Raw genomic sequence first — 18529 nt, forward strand, 5'->3', positions numbered from 1 at the left:
GTTTTCATACTCCGTTTCCAGTTTCCTCCCAGTTCCTCCAACAGAGGTTAATGTGTGACTGCAAATGTCTTGGAGGCGTGAAGCTGTACATGTTAAGACATGTGTTGGGCGGGGGATCTGCCCAGCAAGTACCCTCACCTATAGCCCAATTTATGCTGGGATGGTCTCCAGCCCCTGTGACTCTGTCAGATGAATTATTCAGTTTAGGCTCTGGTAATGCATGTATGGGCAGTCATCATTACTGTCAACCCAGGTAGATGATTAATGGATTACCTAATCAATAGTGGGAAAAACTGTAGGTGGAAAACAAGTAAAAGAGAATTCTTTAACAATGGATGTGTGTTATCTAAAGTATGTCTACGGTGTGTGGGACTGCACGATCCAATTATGGTTTTAGGCATGGTAATCAATATTATTATATACAGTATACTACCTCAATGAAATAGTAATGATTCTTCATGTGAGTACAATAATCATTACTGTAATAACTGTCTATGGCCAGAGGGCTGCACCTTTGATTTTGTGCCTTTCTTAAAAAATGATGTTGTTTTTGAATTGGGCCTAGAATCAAATGTGAATAAGCTACACAGTATTTTATAATGGAACATATCTAATGCATTTTTACGCATATTTAGAGGCCCTCCAGCAATTTAGTATTTTACTTCCATAAAGTTAGGGGACTTGCAAGACAGAGATTTAAAAAAAAGAAAAGAATCAAAATTGGTGCAGCAGAGTGCAAGGCATCCTGACTTTAAGTCCTAATAGATCAAGTCCCAAAAAATGTTGGTTCCTACACCTCCCATAATGCAACTGGATAGCATCTCCTCTTTAGACACCCATAACTTTCACACTTAAGGAGGAATTCTACAATAAATTAATTATTTGGTGCTTAAGACATAATCACATAAGCCTACTATAGATTCTTGTCGGAAAAATGACCAGAATTAACTTTACATGCCAACAATGCACATATTGTGCGTAAAAACAGCTTTTTCTACTCAAAATTAGTTTGTGTGTCTGCTTGGATTTCAAAAATTCAGTTAAGATGAATTCTCAGCCCCTCCATAACTGTATCCCTGGCTGGTTGCATTAGCAAGCCTTCACAACAAGCACCATTGAGAGACAACATAATTCATGAATGACAGATTTATTCCTCCTCTGTGATGGTAAGGCCCGCCGATGTGCTATATTCAGAGCTTAACAAGGTATTCAGAGCTGACGCATAGTAACGCTAACCGCAATAAACAGAAGAGGTTACGACCAGTGCCTGAAATGGGCCAGCACTAACCACTCCTGAGTACCGGCATTTTTGCTCACATGAGTACCCTTACTCCTAATTATTATTAACAGTATTATTAATAGGCTGATATATTTATACCAAAATAGGCTATATATCATGATTTGTTGGGAAAAACCAAGCAATATGTAAAATCTGACATTCAGCACCCCTATATAGCCCGAATGGAATGATCCTTTGTTTCATAACCACATTTTCAGACACATTTCAGACACAATTGTGCCAATCTCACAACTGTGAGCTTGGCAGTCAAATCAGGCTCCTTAGGTCGACTATTCCCCCCCCTACAAGATATACGTATACATCTAAATATATCCAAGACACATGCGATGATCATGTTATGCAACTGCAACATGCAATTAGGGTATTGACACCTTTTTTGGTCCAATTCAGGCACTGGTTATGACTATGTAGCTACTGGCACTCCCTACGCACCTGAAAGCCTCCGTTAAGTAGCGCTGCTAGCCGAGCTACAGCGTAGGTAACTCTCTCAAAGGGGCATTATTGTGCTTCTGTAAAAGCAACGCTGGACTCCCCGGTTTTCCCTTGCACAACAGTCGTAGACATCACAAAATAAGACTTGACAAAATCCTCCAGAGCAACCGGAGGCATTATGCATTCAACTGCTTTCATTGGCTGAGCGGTAGACCTACTCTGGTCGTGGCTAGAAGGGATTAAGCTACGGTGGTGAAAGTTAAGTTTAGGCACCAAAACGACTCGTTAAGCTTAGGAAAAAGATTGTGGTTTGGATTAAAACACTCCCAAACACATTTCCTGGGTAAAAGTATTAAAATATATTATTATTTTAGCCCAGATTTTGCGTAATGTTGCGTAACTTACGGCAGTTGCTGTAGCCCTTCCAGCCACAACCCACTCTATTCATGATGAATAAACTGATCCTCATTGTAAAATCTGTGTAGTGGCGCTTTAACAAGAACATGACAAAAAATTTAAGTTGTGGATTTTTTTTGAAGTCATCATGCCTATGTGGGTTACAACCAACAGTCGAATACACAATCAGCACTGAGCAGCAGTTTGAAAAGGAGCATGAAAGCCTGCAGTGTGACAGTGTTGCCTTGCAGACATGGCCAACCACAAATCTTTCTACGTGCTGTTTTCTTTGATCCTTCCCTCGGCATATTAGTGTGAGCCTCTGTGTGTATATTAGCTGTTTTGCTCACCCACTACGCCGTCACTTTCCATCCTCTGCCGCTGCTTCTTCTCTGTCATTAATATTCTCTCTCTCAGTGCATAATCAGGGGATCAATCACCGGTTGCCATGGCAATGAAACCACCCGTGCAGGTGTATGTGTTAGCGTGACTTCTCTGGCGCGTGCGTGTTTGTGTCTTTACTGTACGCTGACTGGACCTGCTTCTCACCAGTCTGAGCGGTGAGGCCTGTGCTGGCGATGTTGCTCTCCAGCACTGCCCTTGCATCTAGAGTGGCTTTGACAGCTGTCTAGTCGAGATGCTCTTACCTGCCACACTTGGCTTCCTCTCAGCTCTGTGCAGAATAAGGACCAAATTCAAAGGGAGAAAAATACACACGGTGCTGTCACGCTTGTTTTGTTTCTTTCTAGTTAAAAGGCGCTCTTTTGTGTGAAGGCTATTTATTGAAATATCTCTCAAATGTTAGCAGGCCTTATAGGCCTTGAGGAGGCTGTCATCATAAAGCAACGTTTTGCCCTTCCAATAGTGCTTTTTACAGTCCATAGAGTTTAGATTGAACACTAGTCTTGCATTGACTCCTGGGATGGGAGAACAACGTGCTCTGGTTTATTGGCATTTCTTTAGCCCAATCACAGTCGTCTTGGGCGGTGCTAAGAGCCGTACAGAGCAACGGCGCCACTGCAAAAGAAACTTGTTTTGATGGAACATGTGTACGTTCAAAGGTTGTTTTATTTGTGCAACAGAAAAATCAGATTGGACAGATAGTCTAGCTAGCTGTCTGGATTTACCCTGCAGAGATCTGAGGAGCAGTTAACCATAGTCCTCAGAAATCCAGTTTAAGTAAGTTTAAAATGTCAAAACAAAGAAAGCCCAAGGTAACGGATATCCGGCCTAAATGAGTGAAATCCAGCGGAATTTCCTGCGTCCCTTAAACAATCCCGGAAAAGAACAGTTGTCAATATAGACTAGTTGAACACTTAACAAAAGGTGGAGGTTGTAAATATCTCTCTAAGAGGTACACAACCCCCTGTGTGGCCAGGTGGTTTTGATCAGAGAACAATCTATTTTTCAGCCGAACTGATGATAGGAGAAATTTGATTCTCAAAGTATTCAGTGTTTTGATCATCCTTTTACGTCTCTTTCATCCCGTCTCTTAACTCGCTGTCCGTCCCTTGCAATGTCCTCCTTCAGCTTTCACACCTTTACTTATCTCTCCCCTCCCACATGCATTTTCCCTGCTTGCTTCGTCACTTCCTGCAACCCCTCCTCAACCCCAATCCACTTCTCTTTTTGTCCTTCCCAGCTCCTTGATTTCTCTGCTTTATCCCCTTTCAACTTCCCCAGCGATGACTGATCCGGTGTATTTATAGGAAGACAGACTGGATGATTAGAATAAACCAAGAATGATGGTGCTCCCTTTTGCAAACAGTTGCCTTCATTATCTCTCCAGAGTGGGAACACTGAACTGTAGGTACTGTTGTACATCACATGCAAAGGTTGACCTTGTTGCTGTGCATGGTAATGAGAATGAGTGTGCAATGAGAGAGAAAGGGGGCCTGACAGAGACAGACTGCATCATATTCATCAGGCCTCAGGACGTACCAAACCAACCCGGGTTCCAAGTAAATTAATCATGTTTTTGTAATTGCAGGGAGCGCCGGGGGAAGGTGGTCATCGAGTGGTCAGAGGGATGTCAGAGGAGGAAGAAGAAGAGTCTAAGAAATGCGAGCCAAACACAAAGTACCACCAGGAACTGATGTGACTGAAAACAAAATGGAAAGCTGTGAGTGAAATGAAATGGCAACATTGGCAGCATGACCTGACTTAATCTTCCCACATCTTTGGGTCAATTAACCGAAAAATGAACCGAGTGAAGCGTCTTGTTGGTAGATAAATCAAAGATTAAAATTACATTAATTTCTTTTCTTCGTGCCTGTGGCTATGTGATCATTTATTCATCATCTGCTGCATTTCTTTTTTAGAATTTGTGTCCAACAGAGGACTGAAAGAAGAGGAATGAACATCCCACAGCCTCCCCAAACAATAAAAAAACAACTAACATATCACAAACAAACAAACTTCTTTCAAAGGGAATGTTCAGAACTAATTTCCTATTTTGTCTGAAGATATATATTTTTTTTATATGTTTTGATGCGATGTAGACTTTTGGAGAACCCTACTGAGTTCTTAATGAAAGTCAGAGGAGGAGGTTTTGGAAAAAGTATAAAAACAGAAAAACTCCCCTTCTGCAGACAGGCTTTTGTTCCTCCAGACAAGCACAATTGATGCCCCCTTCCTCCAGAGGGTAATATCGCAGAGACAAGGAACCAACCAACCTTGAATTCCTGCATCCTTTCTGAAAGTTGTGCCTTTGGTGTAGCAGCAGCAGCAGGTGCACTTCATAAAATGTTACAGTGGATGGATAGCCAGTGAAGGATGTACTGAATAAAGAGTCTTTAGAGGTATAACAGGCTGCTCTGCCTCACGTCAAAATCTCTCAAAGCTCTCCGCCAATGAGCACAAAGTGTTGAGTCTGTTTGACCAAAAGCTGCATGTCTTTTATTTTTGCAAAACATAACATGGCAAAGCTTTTCAACATGGTTGGTCTCAGTTATAATAGTGACAAATACTGGGTAACACTTAAATACCCATTAAAAAGCAATGCTTTCTCGCAAGGCAATCAGGGTGTGTATTTACTTTTGCAAAGTATTTTAAACTAGAGAAGGTCTGATACCATTTTTTCCCTCACGATACCGATTCCGATACCTGAACTTGCGTAGTGGCCAATACCGAGTACCGATCCGATACCAGTGTGTTAAAAAATACATATATTTTACTATGGAGAGAGACTTTGTTGCAGATATGCAAAGATTTATTGTACATATGCATAATGAAATGTACAGAGTCTTTGGAGATTAGACTCCATCGTTATAAAATAATTTTTTAAAGGGGTAGAGAAACCAAGACATATCCACCCCCCCCGATGGAGTCTAGACACTGATGGTGGCGGTGAAGGAGCCCAAAGACCAGACCGAAGGAGTCGACGGAGCGGTCTTTCCCGGAGGAAGACCCAGGGTGCCGCGGGTGATGATGACTGGAGGTGGAAGGGGAGGAGGAGGGTTGCACGCTTTGCCTGAAATGACAGCTGACAGCAGCAGAGAGAGAAACAGATTTAAAGCAGGGATGTAATTGCTGTGATTGGCTTGTGAAATTCATGGCCGATTCTGATTGGTTTAACTGAAAAGTGAACGCCTCTAAACAGCTGATCAGTTTTAGGATGAGAGAGAGGTGTGATTGAAGTTATTAGAAGTCTTCCTGAAAGAATTTACGCTGAGCTTCATATGGATGTGATATGATTGTCATCATTGTTCAACTTTTTGTAAAACATGAACAAACACAAACAATGAATGCCAGAGAACTTTGACAGTCAGTCATAACAGAAAAAGAACATAAACTACTTTAAAGCTATAGTGCGTAGTTTCTGCCGCCCCCATTAGGGATTATAAGTAATGACAACTAAACTGTCGGTGCGTCCACATGATACAAGCCTTCCGTGAACTCCCCACCCCCTCCTCCTTCGTGCAGTTGCTAGCGACCAAGGAGGACACATGATGGACTCTTCAGAAGATGTATTATCTTCACTCGAGTTTCTGTGCACAAAAGTCGCCGGACGACACAATCCTCTGAACATAGCCATACTGAGAAATACAGAGAGAGTTGTGGAGCTGATAGTCTTAATTAGCTTTGTATCAACTCATTTGGCAATGGCTTGACGTTCATTAATATCAAAAGGTTACGTACTAAAGCTTTAAAGTACATTTTCTTCTGAATCGGTGCATAAACTCCAGTACTTTCCGATACCGATAGCACCATTTTAGGCAGCATCGGAGGCTTTTCCGATACTGGTATCGGTATCTGAACATCTCTACTTTAAACGAGTAAAAACATCTGCCAATTGAGTGAGATCAATTTTCTAATGCTTTTTGACCTCTTAGAATTCCTCGAAATATGTGCTTGTGTCTTTAATACTGCAGCTCTCTCCACTGGTATCAAGATAACAGAACTTCTTCAAGTCCTTTCTTGAGATCAAAAAGTGGCAGATAGATAGATTACAATGTATCCAGGGCTTATATGGACACCAAGTTAATAGTATAAGAGGTAGTGCTGTGAAGAGTATAGTGTATTTTTTTCTGTTCAGCCAGTCAAAGAGTTTCAATCCTTTGACTCAATTTCTTTTTGACATTTGGGAACAGAATATGTGAATGTCCATAAAGTCCATAAGGAGCTTTCAACCACATCGCATGGTCTTCATTCAGCAATATGAAGTGGGAGATCATACCCCCTGTCTTGGTTCAAAAATGAAACATAATCTATAAAACCAAGCTTAACTCCAGCAAAATGAACAACACTCAGGGGTAGTTTGCAATGTTTCATGAATTCAAAGCTGATAGCCGAAACCAGGAAATTTGCATTGCAAAATAGCATCAAGAGGAAGATGTTCAGACATTTTCATCCTCATTACCCAAAAATGATGTGAGGTGATGTCAGTAAACAGCACACAGCACCCAGATAATTACTATCACAGCTGGTCTGTGATGCTCGATGAAGAAGGATTACACAAGCATGATTACGGACAGATTCAATGTTGTGAGTCCCACTTTCTTCGAGTGGAGCGTTCCGTCATCACCGTTCGTATCATTTACTGTCAGAGGAGTACTGCCATTAGTGCGCTCAAAACCAGCTAATGTACATTGTCTTAATTAGTCAACATGGAGCGATTCTCTCAAATGTACTCTCCAATATACCATGGAAAACAGGGAGGGGACTTTGCAGGCCTGCCTAGAGTAGGAAGGTCACTCAATCATTGGGGGGGGGACAAGTTTGTAGCCTGGGTGGAGTGATGTCCAGGCCACTGGGGGGAAGACAGAGCTGACAATTATGACAGAGGGAAGAGGGCTGGTGTGTAAAGGCCGTTTTACTGTCACCGCAGCCGAGCTGGCGCGTGCCAATGTAACATCAAAATGATGTAGATCTCGCCGGCGCGCCAGGATTTTGAGTGCACGAGCAGAGGGCGCTCACCAATCTATTTTTTTCAGCGGTGCACGACAAAGCGAAAACAGGAAGCATGAACGAGCTCGAGGGTAACCGGATGCCAGGACTCTCAGAGTGACTGCAAGTCTCTCTTGTAAACTCACCGGGTTAAGAGGAGTTCTTTTATGGTGAATGAAAGGCTTGATCCCACGAAGTAGGTCATCAAATCAAATTGAAGCATTGACGTCAATGCTGCTGCCAGTTCTGCCGTTGTTTACCTTTTTCTTCTTCTTCTAGTCCGTAGAAATAGCAAAATCAGTAGCCTTTCCTCATTAGCGCCACCTCTGTTCAGGAGAAGACTGCAACTAGTGTCGCGACCACCACGCGCGAGTATAAACAGTCACAGCGCTCCCATGATGTCACACTGGCGCTCGACAGGTCTGCTGCGGCGAGTATACCTCACGTTTAAGGGTAGACTAAAACCCCAACAATACAAGGTTACACTTCCATAAGCACCAGGGTTTTGCATTTTATATGAGCAGAAAGAGTGGAGGAAGGAAATACACAGTACACACATAACTGAGGTTTGCACTGGAACTGACTCAGGACTGACAGCTGCCATTTAAAAAACCCACAATCAGAAAGTCAAAACTTTGTGTAAAGTTTTCTTACTTCAGGAACCGAACCTGGATGTTCCAAGTTTTATGTTACGGTCCTGTTCCTTCAGCTATTAGACTGTAGACTGAATGAAAAGGACAGTAAAAAACATAGAATCTGATGGTATTTTGTTCTGATGATGCTATGATAATGCCTTTGTGTGTGTGTGTGTGTGTGTGTGTGTGTGTGTGTGTGTGTGTGTGTGTGTTTATTTAATAGTAGATTATAATCCTGTTCACATTTTCAGGGATCATGTAGCCCACTGCACATCGTAGTATGAGTGTGTGTGTGTGTGTGTGTGTGTGTGTGTGTGTGTGTGTGTGTGTGTGTGTGTGTGTTTGTGTATGCTGAGGGTACCTGGAAGTGCTCTGTGTGTGTGCACACATACAGTATGTGTCTGTGGGAGTGTCTGTCAGAATGAGGGTGTTTGAAAATGTTCTCCCTATGTAAGTGTGTGTATGGGTATGTGTGTGTTAGGTGGATGAAAGGGGGGAATGGCATATGGAATATTTATATTTATTTATATCAATATTTATATTTATATCTGTTTTTATGACTGTTTTGTGTATCTGCACCTTGACCACCCAAATGTCCCTATTTTGGGATAATAAAGTGTACCTTAAGTTTCATTTTAGCTCTCTATTATAGTACAATGTTTTCTAATGTTTTTGTTGATTTAATGTTTTTCGTTATGTTATCTGTGAAATTAGATCCGTGTCCCTCTTGAATCGTACCTATTGGCCAAAAAAATGAAAGATAGGCTCAACAGTTCCATCGTATATTTCATGTCCAAGCTTATAAACCTCAATCATGTCTCCTCTGCATCTTCTGTATGCAAGAGTCCGTAAACGTAATTTTCTCAGTATGTGACAGTTGCTGATCAGGGATTTGGACTATACACAAAATGTTTTGCATCCTCTTTCAATAAAGACACATAAATTGTTGACACTTATACAGCAAGTCTTCTGTCTGAGTCAGTGAATCAGCATGAATGAGGCTGTTAAAAGTCCATTTGCATTGTTTTCCATGGAAAACAGGCAAAACAGCTTCCTGCTGACCTGGCTAGGACAATGAGTCCTTCACAACCTGTATGAGAGTGTTACTTACAATCAACAGATTTTCACAGCACATCTTCTCTTCTGTATCCTAATGTGTTTTTGATGGTAACATCTCTTGATATGTTGCGTTTTCAATTATTGTACCACTGATGTATGTTCTATCCTCGTGATTGTTGTGGAATCAGTAAACATTTTGGACGGACTGTGGGCAACAGCCCGCACAACTGCTTGGGGCGCCTTTAATAGGCAGTCCCCTCACTTTGACCTCTCTTCATTTGTGCATGTATAGGCACTGAGCATGTGTGTAACCAACAGTCACGGAAGGCTTGTATCATGTGGACGTGCCGACACTTTTTTTGTCATTACTTAGAATTCCTCACGGGGGCGGCAGAAACTACGCACTATAGCTTTAAAAACTTAAAAACCAGAACGGTGAAGAATTAAGAATGCCTGCCATTTATGTCAATCATCGATACTCTTTTATCGTGGCCATTAGAGCAAGTTCCAATTGAGTTTTAACACATAAACCCTTTGGTCGGGAGTTTTTAACTTTGCCAAAAGTAAAAAGCATATGGCAGAATTCAAAAGTCAGTGCTCATCTCCTCATTTGTAATCACCATCTCTCCGTATCAAACAAGTCTTGTGCATTACCTGTACTGTTGTATTATTATATATTATATATCAAACAAGTCTTGTGCATTACCTGTACTGTTGTATTATTATATATTATATATCAAACAAGTCTTGTGCATTTCCTGTACTGTCAATGTTTTCACATGTGAGACTGATCCCTGTGGCCAGTTATCAGTTCAGCTCAACTCTTTTTCTTGATGACCTACATGTTAAACAGAGAAAGACATTTTTTTTTTAGGTCTGAAGAGTTTCTTTAGAGCTCTCCAATACAAGGTGTAGGTGGGTTTGTATCTGGGACAACATGCTTATCAATGGACAAACTGAGGTTTTACATGCCTGAATTTGGAGAGTTAGCAGCACAGCGGGCTGAACAACGCAACGGCAACCAGAGTTTGGCCCCAGGCAATATGTTCAGTACAGGCGCCGTTCCTCATGTTGCGTTTTTCATGTATAAATTTGAAGGATGTTGTGGAAAGAAAGCCCAGCCTCAGTGCCGCGGACATGAATAATGACAATCTTTTCCTTTTATTAAAGGGGGGAATGGCATATGGAATATTTATATTTATTTATATCAATATTTATATTTATATCTGTTTTTATGACTGTTTTGTGTATCTGCACCTTGACCACCCAAATGTCCCTATTTTGGGATAATAAAGTGTACCTTAAGTTTCATTTTAGCTCTCTATTATAGTACAATGTTTTCTAATGTTTTTGTTGATTTAATATGTTTTTCGTTATGTTATCTGTGAAATTAGATCCGTGTCCCTCTTAAATCGTACCTATTGGCCAAAAAAATGAAAGATAGGCTCAACAGTTCCATCGTATATTTCATGTCCAAGCTTATAAACCTCAATCATGTCTCCTCTGCATCTTCTGTATGCAAGAGTCCGTAAACGTAATTTTCTCAGTATGTGACAGTTGCTGATCAGGGATTTGGACTATACACAAAATGTTTTGCATCCTCTTTCAATAAAGACACATAAATTGTTGACACTTATACAGCAAGTCTTCTGTCTGAGTCAGTGAATCAGCATGAATGAGGCTGCTAAAAGTCCATTTGCATTGTTTTCCATGGAAAACAGGCAAAACAGCTTCCTGCTGACCTGGCTAGGACAATGAGTCCTTCACAACCTGTATGAGAGTGTTACTTACGATCAACAGATTTTCACAGCACATCTTCTCTTCTGTATCCTAATGTGTTTTTGATGGTAACATCTCTTGATATGTTGCGTTTTCAATTATTGTACCACTGATGTATGTTCTATCCTCGTGATTGTTGTGGAATCAATAAACATTTTGGACGGACTGTGGGCAACAGCCCGCACAACTGCTTGGGGCGCCTTTAATAGGCAGTCCCCTCACTCTGACCTCTCTTCATTTGTGCATGTATAGGCACTGAGCATGTGTGTAACCAACAGTCACGGAAGGCTTGTATCATGTGGACGTGCCGACACTTTTTTTGTCATTACTTAGAATTCCTCACGGGGGCGGCAGAAACTACGCACTATAGCTTTAAAAACTTAAAAACCAGAACGGTGAAGAATTAAGAATGCCTGCCATTTATGTCAATCATCGATACTCTTTTATCGTGGCCATTAGAGCAAGTTCCAATTGAGTTTTAACACATAAACCCTTTGGTCGGGAGTTTTTAACTTTGCCAAAAGTAAAAAGCATATGGCAGAATTCAAAAGTCAGTGCTCATCTCCTCATTTGTAATCACCATCTCTCCGTATCAAACAAGTCTTGTGCATTACCTGTACTGTTGTATTATTATATATTATATATCAAACAAGTCTTGTGCATTTCCTGTACTGTCAATGTTTTCACATGTGAGACTGATCCCTGTGGCCAGTTATCAGTTCAGCTCAACTCTTTTTCTTGATGACCTACATGTTAAACAGAGAAAGGCATTTTTTTTTTAGGTCTGAAGAGTTTCTTTAGAGCTCTCCAATACAAGGTGTAGGTGGGTTTGTATCTGGGACAACATGCTTATCAATGGACAAACTGAGGTTTTACATGCCTGAATTTGGAGAGTTAGCAGCACAGCGGGCTGAACAACGCAACGGCAACCAGAGTTTGGCCCCAGGCAATATGTTCAGTACAGGCGCCGTTCCTCATGTTGCGTTTTTCATGTATAAATTTGAAGGATGTTGTGGAAAGAAAGCCCAGCCTCAGTGCCGCGGACATGAATAATGACAATCTTTTCCTTTTATTATCAGGTCTGTGAGAGGAGGGAGAGACATCCATGTGGAATTTCAGAAAAGGTAAAAACAGCATTAATGCAACAAAAGAATGAAAAGTATCCAGTTTGTAATCATAGGGTAGACTCAATGTTTGCCTAGAGTTGGTGGAAACCAAACAAAAGCTGCCTTTCACAAAAGTAACAATGCAAAGTGATTCTGTTATTGGCTTTTTCACATTTATCGAACCCTTTTCAGCTGGTTTTCCATCCAGCTCTTTGTGGTATAAACAGTGTTTGCCCAAAGGTTTAAATACCTTTTGAATGCACAAGTACCACTTCCTCTTCCCCAACAGGTCCCATGAGATTGACTTAACAGCTTGTTCAAATAGGTGTGTTTATTTACTCAATACACGATGGTCCAGCGGCTTAGTCAGGTTTTACGTTCATTTACATGCTGCAATCCCCAGACAATTTTCAACAATTTTTCAACAGTTTGTGTGTTTTGACCTCAATCTGCCCCAGCCTGAGCCTAATCAAGCTTGATTATCTCCTGAGAATTTCTCCTCGCTGTGGTTAAGACTCATTCGAACAAAAATGTACCTTTGTCGCTGCACGTCAGTTTTGATTTGACAAACACAGGTGTATAGCAAGTAACAGTAAGAGTGGTGCCATTCCACTTAAGCCCTGTCTGTAGCCAAGTTTGCATCCAGAAGTAGCACAAATATTAACTTTCAAAAAATCAGCAAATGGAAATGGGGTCTTTTCACCTGTGGTTATGCAAATATTAGGTGTTGGGTGGCGCTAATTCAACATGATCTCATGGGAAGGCGTATATAAAGCAGCCACTTTTAGTTATTTTAATTACATTGTCGATGGTCGTGACAGCCGTCGTTGACACTAAAGGTAACTGTGAGGTGGGTACCGGCCACCATGAGGTGACAGTTGTAACAGCGGCCATGACAGTTAGGTTTCGCCACTAAAAGGTGACTGTCACGCGGTATATCAACTGGCGCAATACCCATATCGCGAAAGGCAGAAGGAGATTTTTTTCGTGTTAGTTGAAAGAAAATATCAGTAGAAAACTGAACTTTATTGTAAAATGTAACTGTTGTTCTTTTTTTAATAGTACCTTTTATATTCAATTCAATGTTCAATTTGTTCAATAAAAGAATATTGGAAATGATTTCCTTTCATTTGTTTTAAATTCAACAAGCAATTTGTTGTATTTTAGCAGAAAACTGAAAGCAGCAGAAATGCAGAACTGAGTACACTTTAATATCTGTTTACCAGCAAGGACCACACCACAACAATATGTCGTTTAATGAATGCTTGGTTATAGAATGTTGAGATCAAAGGAGTGGATTTGGATGGGGGTGAGATTGAAGAAGAGAAGTCGTCTGGTAGGTTGGTCCGGGAGGGTGAACTGGAGACCGGGTGGAGCGAGACTCAGCGTGGGGGTTCCATCTCAGGCGCTTTCACCCGTGCAGATTTCAGACCCCCCCGGATGGTACCTAGAATGAGAAATGAGAGAGGTATGCATGGGTTGAGTAGGAAGGGAAGGGATGAGGGAAGCGGGGATGAAGGAATGAGGTAAGGGGAATGTAGATTTATTAAAGGGAGAGGGTGAGTGGGTGGGTGGGTGGGTGGGTCGAGAAGTCGGAGACAAACAGTACTGAGCGGGTTGGCTTGGAATATAAAGGTTTGTCGTGATTAGAGGTGTGGTCCTGCTCCTGAACCTAAGTTAATTCATTAACTTAATTTTATTAATCGCAAGTAATATTGTTATTGCGATATTCCACAACGTTATCGCATATCAATGTGTATTTTAGCGGTCTTATACAGCGACATTACCCGTCTCCTCACTTCTGGAGAAGTTGCTCCGAGCGTGTAATATTGACGCAGATTGTTGATGGTTAATTGAAAGCATGGTATTAATACAAATGACGGTGACTCAATGACTTAACAAATTGCCGTGTTATATATAAGCCAATTTGTGAGATCAGGCTGGCTAATTCTCCAGTCAGGTGCCACAAACCATTGCAAAAGAAGAGAAAAGGTGCAACAACATGACATAGTTAAAAGGGTGGGTCAATTCCACACATTTCAGAATTTGTCAGACATTGGGGAGTGACAGCATTTTGTATCCTTATATTCCTCTTCAAGGACCTACATAAAGGACATTGTTTATGTAACACTTTGGGTTTTGGTTCTGTACGTTTTAGTTACTTTTGGTCTTTTTTATATATGATTTGTTTTGTTTATGTTGTTACGTTTTATGTAATATAACATTCTCCAAATCAATTACCTAGTTGACACTGTCAACTGTAAATGAAGAATTGTACTTGTATGATTACATGTGACAAATAAAATTGACTGATTGATTGATTGATTGATTGATTGATTGATTGATTGATTGATTGATTGATTGATTGAACATGACCGTGTTGGTTGAAAGGTGTGACAAACATGAGTAGTATGAGAGAGTGGAGTTGTTCTATTTGTCAGCACAAACAATCTACTGTACTTCATTTTGAAGGTCATGGTTGAATCCAATACAAATATTAAATTATTCAATCTCGTCTCCCTCTCAAAACCAAGCGGCCATGATCATGACTGCGACCTTTACTCTGTCACTGATGGTGCCCAAACTAATTAAAAACAAAGTGAGAAAAGCCTTGAAATTATCGTTTGTCTCAAATTGTCCGTTTTAGGGAATTAAGTGAAAACTGGGACTTATATCTGCTCCAATTTCCAGGCTGCCACTTTTATTTAGGCCCCCTGTGTCGTTATCTTGATTCCTGCATTTTGTTTTAATGGAACTCTGGATGTGACAAGTTAGTGCGCAGCATCAATCACCTCAATTAGGCAAGAGGGAGCTCCAGTTATAGTGTGTGAATCCTTTATTCCTCTGTTTTTGTGTGTGTGCGTTGGGGCTACAAGGAGATTCCTATATATAAAGTGAGAAAATAAAGTGAACTTAAAAATGCTCTCCATCTGGGTGTCCTATATCCAGTGCATATATATTTGCTGTTTAATAGTTTATAAACTCTTGCAAAGGTCTCCATCTGGATGTTGTCATTATAATTTCTGTCGTAATTTGTCTTTCGGCACTCCACACATCTTTTCTGTTTTCTTCCCTTTCTCTTTTGTTACTGTTAACCGAGGCCGTTCAGCAGATAGGAGGGATGAGCACAATGTGAGATTGTCAGACCTGTCTGCCATCTGCAAAGAGCCTTGTCACAATCTCTTCTCTCATCCATATTTCTAGGCCCTCATGCAGATGGCTGCGTGCTCTCCTGTGTTACATCCAGCCGCCGGCATCCACCAACAAGGTCTCTTGAAGGTCTCGTGAAGGGGCCAGGAGCAGTTCTAGGGTTTGTGCATGAAAAGTGAGAAAGAGAGGGGAGGATCGCGGCCTGTGTTTTTGTGTGTGTGTGTGTGTGTGTGTGTGTGTGTGTGTGTGTGTGTGTGTGTGTGTGTGTGTGTGTTTTGAAAAGGGATGAAGGAACCGCTGCCAAGCTGATGTCAGCGTTATAGGACTTAATCTAACACGCCTCCTATGTGATGAAGACAGACAGCGACATGTTTGTCAATACTGAGTATCTTATCCAAAAGCTGTTGAAGCCCGAGCTGCCTCCCAAGCAGAGGTACTTCACTGGCTACCTGATGAGGGGCTATGCACCAAACCGAAACAAGGACAGCAAGCAGTACATGCCGCCGGAGCTGTACCCAAGCGAGCGCTACCCGATATTCTGCTCAGGCACGGGGTACGTGTTCTCAGGGGACATGGCCGGGCTGATCTACCAGGCCTCGCTCAGCATACGCAGGCTGCACCTGGAGGATGTTTACGTGGGGATCTGCCTGGCAAAGCTGCGCATCGACCCGGTGCAATTCCCAATGCGATACATCAACCAATGTGTCCCTGAGCAAGACACTTAACCCCTAGTTGCTCCAGAGGCGTGCGACCTCTGACATATATAGCAATTGTAAGTCGCTTTGGATAAAAACGTCAGCTAAATGACATGTAATGTAATAAAAAGTGGTGATTATGGTAATTCAGGTGCCAATAAAGGTGGTGACAGTAATTCATGCTACAGTTAATGTGAAGGCTCTTCTCTAAAGGGCAGTACAGTATGTTGCACTCTACAAAAAAAAAAAAAGGATATTTGTAGGATATATTTTGTAGAAAGTTACACTACCTAAATATGAATGAAAGTATCTTTGACGTTGACCAGTTATGCTAGCTTTGGGTTAGTATAACTGGATATTTTCCACATATTGTAAACTGAACTCTGAAACACATATTTCTCCATGTACTGTAAGCATTGTTTTATATTCATTTATAAATAAAACAAAGTACTAATATTTACAAAGGATTGGCAGTTGAATTTAACATAATGTGGGCCACCCTATACAATTATTTTGGCAGCCTAATATGAGAGCTTGTGTTGCTAATGACATCATGGTTACATAGTTGATTGCTTTTAATTTGATGGCGCTAAATATATTTGCTAGTAACCAATTAACACATTACCTAAGTCACTTGCTAAGAATTTCTTTTAAATGATTCAGTGAATCACTAGTTTGAAACTACAGATAAACATAGTGATGGATTGACGAATAGTCCAGGATCCTTTACTGTACATGCCATTTGAAGATGTGATCAAAATAATACATCCTTCACCTCTTCTCTTCTTCTTTCCTCACTTCTTTTCTTCATTGTTTCCCCTTTTATGACTACCGGTGGTTGCATTGTTACTGAACAGTCATGCCATCTTAAAACACACTGTAATTGTGAACGAACCAGGTAAATAATGTGTATTTTCTACAAGCATAAGCATGATTGGTAATAAAAGGTAATATTGTATTCAGTGGACCTTGGAGACATGCATTAACTTCCAAAGAGAAAAAGTAAAACGTTCAGAGAAGTTTAGGCCAGGCACGAACAATGTGAAGACAATCAGGCTGAGTGATGAGAAATGAATTAAACATTGAACTGTTCAGTGTCCCCGGGGAACATAAAATACTCGGCTGCAAAACACCTAAATTTAGATTTTAATTAAAAATGAATGTATATGATTTTGATCCAGATGGAACTGCCTGTTCAAGTGTGTGTTTGTGTGTGTGTGTGTGTGTGTGTGTGTGTGTGTGTTTTGAAAAGGGATGAAGGAACCGCTGCCAAGCTGATGTCAGCGTTATAGGACTTAATCTAACAGCTACTGTATTGGCAGTGTTGGCTTCCAACACGTCTAATCACTGGATCATTTGACACAAATACCGCAAACCTTTTTCTGATCTAAACTTAACGACCGTCACCTCGCGGTGACTTTCGGTGGCTAAACTTCACAATTATCACTTAGGTGATGTTGACCACTCGCCGTAATTTCGTACGATATCATACACACCCGTTGATGAGAATATGTTGAGCCAAGAGACACATTTACATTTGAATACATTTTTTTACAAATAATACTTGTTTACAATGACTAAAAGTTGCTCTAATCAATTCTTATTCATTTTTTTTTTTTTTTTTTTTGGGGCATTTCAGGCCTTTATTTAAGAGGAAAGTTGAAGACATGAAAGGGGAGAGAGAGGGGGAGTGACTTGCAGCAAAGGGCCACAGGTCAGCAATGAACCCTGGGCCCTCCGCTCTAATCAATTCTTAAATATTAAGAATTGATCAAATGAGAATTATCACCTGATTCTGCAGTTCCCTTCAGCACTACGGAGGGTTTCAGCTGGTGAACATACTGGAGCATATAGCTACTTTTTTTCCCTCAGGAGTTGGTGTAGAGCAAAACATAGCTAAAAAAGAGTGAATATTGAACTTACATTAACAAGGTGGCCAAAAACTTGACTCCAAATGAATGCTAATGTTGCTTCAAATTGCAACTTTAACTTCAAATTGCGTTTGGTTTACAGCCAGTGTCTTCTTCCCAAAAAAGTCATTTTAAAGAAGAAATAAGCAAAATTATGAATGCAGGACTTTTGCTTTTAATTTAATTAAATGTTTTTATTTAGTTCTAATTTTACTCACCTTTTAATTAATACCTGTCTGATGCATCTGTATGTTAAATGTTGCTCCCTAAAAAAATAAACGGGTCTGTTTAATGTCTGTACTATACATTTTGAGGACATGTATAGCTGCACAGATTTGATCCTTTGGGAGAGGCTTAGGTGTGTACATTTGTTAAAGTCTAGAACAAAGGAATTACAAAAATAGATTGGTAATCTGAGTGGTAGGTCACTGCAAATGATGAATTGACCCACTACAGCCCTAATACTTTTTTGACATTGGATCCCCTGGTACACTACAGCTGTGTCCCAGTTCCATCCTATAAAGTATGCACTATGTATTAATTTGCATATGTTCTTGCAGTTAAAGCTTCTACAAGAAATGAGTGCAATTTGCCATACTTACGGAAAATAATATGTAAGTGTTAATGCCCGATGTGGTTAGGGTCAGGGTTAGGGTTAGGGTTCATTATCAGGAATTAA

General features: G+C 40.7%; 1 long non-coding RNA gene across 1 annotated transcript; it reads right to left on the reverse strand.

Annotated features, from left to right (window-relative positions):
- Nucleotides 1-478: 478 nt before the first annotated feature.
- On the reverse strand, nt 479-5271 carry LOC116038207. The gene is made up of 3 exons (XR_004102050.2): nt 5185-5271; nt 3526-3528; nt 479-492 (listed from the first exon to the last, which is right to left on the reverse strand). It is a non-coding gene; the product is annotated as an uncharacterized LOC116038207 (long non-coding RNA).
- Between the last annotated feature and the right edge of the window lie 13258 nt (nt 5272-18529).

Source organism: Sander lucioperca, chromosome 11 (assembly GCF_008315115.2).
Source record: "Sander lucioperca isolate FBNREF2018 chromosome 11, SLUC_FBN_1.2, whole genome shotgun sequence".
In the NCBI taxonomy this organism is placed as follows: Eukaryota; Metazoa; Chordata; class Actinopteri; order Perciformes; family Percidae; genus Sander; species Sander lucioperca.